At 33.5% G+C, this 3,263-nt stretch overlaps 1 protein-coding gene and 1 non-coding gene across 2 annotated transcripts in view; both read right to left on the reverse strand.

Moving 5' to 3' along the window:
- Positions 1 to 3,263, reverse strand: part of LOC109537508 (protein sine oculis) — a 181,996-nt gene that overhangs the window by 118,316 nt on the left and 60,417 nt on the right. The window lies entirely within an intron of this gene.
- Positions 522 to 593, reverse strand: Trnae-uuc. Its single transcript has one exon. It is a non-coding gene; the product is annotated as a tRNA-Glu (tRNA).

The raw sequence follows: 3,263 nt of genomic DNA on the forward strand, positions 1-3,263 counted from the left end.
GAGGCAAAATGAGCAAGAACGCTCATTTGTACATCATTCTAGAGAGAAATAAATGGCCTTTTTAGAAAGTGAACCATCGATAAAGAAATGTTGGCAGTTTTCTCAAAAAACATTAAAAAAGTATTTTTAAATTATGCGACCTTTTTACTTTACTTACTTTTTTGTTTTTATAATCGAAATTTAGAATCTATCAATATGGAATTTTGTATGAATTTTATAGGAAAATGTTGGTTTTAAAGTTGTAATTGACTTAGAYCAGAGAATTTAACTKTWAGACATYTTAAAAACTGGAAATGATGAAAATGGATCACTTTTTTAAAGTAATTAATAAATSTTTTGTGAAAAAMTGKAAAAATTATACAAAACATGAACTTCTGGGCYCTTKSMATTTCAMTTTGCCGTAGTCAATGACCGCCCGGGGCTAAAAATATTTTCCGTTTACGCCGCCGTTTACCCGCACTTACAGGAAAAGCAAAATAACAATATAATTAATAAAATAGCACGCAAAAACGCAAAAAGTATTCCGATACCGGGAATCGAACCCGAGCCTCCTGGGTGAAAGCCAGGTATCCTAGCCACTAGACCATATCGGATGTTATAACAAGTGATGCTAACATGGCTTACTTGTGAGGCAAACACAAAGAAAAATTATTGACTAACCCGATCAAAAGTTTCAAAAAAACGCAATAGAAAAAAAATGCCAGAAAAACATCCTAAAGTTACCCTGCTATTAGCATCACCTACCGAAAGTAAACTGTACTAGTGTCTTCATGCGAGAAAAGCTCCCTATACAAACCCGCAACGGTTATAGAGGCGCCCTCGCAGAGCAACTTGCCCAAACTGGCATTTCCAAAGCTCAGTTATGGAAAACTGTAGCACATTTTCAGTAATTTGGTTTTTCTGCGTAGAGCCGCGCCACAAATTCCTTCATTTTTATTCCAACCGTTGAGTATTCATTAACAAAACAGTCCCAAGTATTAGAGGATAATGACTAATAACAGTTAAGGGTGTATAGCAAAGTGCGTATTCCTGGTCTATTTGTTGCATTTTTGCATCCCAAAATAGTGTTTGGAATGCTGCAACTTTCAAAAGATTAGATAGAGATTTAGATTGAAAAGTTTCTGATCTTTAATAAAACATTGCGTACTTTAATTCAAACCTAAACGGTATGTTAAATTTTAATTTTCCATGTATGGTAATACTATGGACCATAGTGTCTTAACTGTAATAAACACTAAATAAATGGCATCAATCTTGAGTCACCCTGTATAACCGCAAACGCATTTTCAGCATTTTTACCACAGTTAACCATTTCTTCAGCAAATTGCAAAGTAATTGAACAATCTTCTGTAGAAAAACAAGAAAAGCAGTTTATAATGAAAGTGACTTAAAATAAATTAAAGTTAAGTTTTGATTAAAGATAATATTCCGAATTACGCACAATTGCAGGCGTTTCCAACTAAACCGTAATTATTTTGCGCAAGAATCCCAAAATGAAAAACCATCTGCAAAATCCATCCGAATCAGTCGAAATCCGCTTTATTGAAACAGCCGCATGTAATGAATATGTCAGAGAAAATAGGTACTCGATTACCACATTGTTCTAAAGATAGTAAAACTAGACAATCGCTATGCTGTTGTATTTTAAGATAAATGATGTAAAACATACCTTTGCAATGTGAAAAACAAACAGTCATATTTATATTGTTGTCGCTGGCGCTAAAGACGGCAAAAATACCCGAAATCAAGTTATTTGTCCACGTTTATTTTCGTGCATTCATTAAAATGATTTCGTTGCAACATGATTTGTCGGTGTCAACCGATGTCAGCTCATTACATAGTTTTAAGGTTTTTCGAGGGTCCCCAGAATAGTTCCGACTTGCCTGTATTATTTTTGAAAACTGATATATAAATACATTTATCGTTCTAATTTTCCTGCCGTTTCCATGTCATTCTACAATGTAGTCACTTCATTAGTTCCATTATTCCGCACAAATTTATCGCTCTGCTTGAAGAAGATTTTGGGGTTGAGTGGAATGATTGTGCTCCTAACTTCTAAGCCACTGAAGATAATGGAAATTAGATTCCGGATTTTTAACATTTGTTTTCTATCTAACCAGGTCCTCTTAAGCAGAAACTGTAAAGCTAACGGTTTTAGAAAAGGTTTGTCCGGTGACGCGGGAAATTAGTAAAACGTTTAAATTATAAAAAAAATAAAAAACTAAAATTGAATCATCTAAACGATTCTTTTACTGATGTAATTTATCAGAAAATGGTATCATTTTGTTGTAGAAAATGATAGAAGTAGAATTTTTCTTACATAATTTTATATATTTCTTACAAAGCCATCGAACTATCAGATTAAGTAAAACTGTAGGTCTGTTTATTAAGTGGTTTTTAAATAATTTTCTGCCCTCACGTTGACAAAATTCAATTTCCATTGCAGAGAGTAATGGTAATGGTTTAATTTTTTTTCAAATATCTACCTAAATAATACAAAATTTTATTCGAAACCGTCCCTTGTTCACACTAAGGTCAACGACACAATCCGCATTTGACTAGTGGAGAGTGGAGAAACAGTTTTACATTTTCGCATTAAAATTTGTTATCTGCAAGATCTGTGCAACCACCGTTAAACTCACAAAGTATGAAAATGAAAATTTTGGTTACACCGATTTCAATACAACCGCACCAGACTCACATGGATGGTGGAAACAAAGCGGATCAGTCTGTAATTCGTTTCCAAATTTGCATAAGTGAAAAGGTTTGCAAGATTTTTATCAATTTCGCTTCCTATCAGGATGTTTGGGTCATCAAATGAGAATTAATTCATTATTATAATCGTAATTTATTCACCCAATTTTCTCAGGTCTTTGAGAAAAATTGCACATTGGATAACAGCTTTTGTATTTACAACAATCTAAGATTTGTTACAGTCACTTTTCCCTTATTCAACGTGTTGTTTTATAGTATTTACTTCAATTTCTCTCTGTTTCTGATTGTTGTGTGCAACGCTTGGTGGAAACGTAGATATAAAATCAGGAAAAAAATTATTGAGCATCTAAAAATCACAGAAATTTCAGAGTTTTTTGAAAGTTAATCAAGTTAGACCATAAGTGCATTCGCAATTTAAGCAACACTGATTACTGGCCGAAACAATTTAACAGAATGAAAAAATCTATTGCGATCCGCTTCAAGCTAATGTGAACAGAAGTACAGGCATAAAGCCGTTTTGGTCAGGGGCGGATCCAGCTTAAAATTCA

Source organism: Dendroctonus ponderosae, unplaced genomic scaffold, assembly GCF_020466585.1.
Source record: "Dendroctonus ponderosae isolate FM_Combo_2020 unplaced genomic scaffold, Dpon_F_20191213v2 Dpon_F_20191213_3, whole genome shotgun sequence".
Lineage (NCBI taxonomy): Eukaryota > Metazoa > Arthropoda > Insecta > Coleoptera > Curculionidae > Dendroctonus > Dendroctonus ponderosae.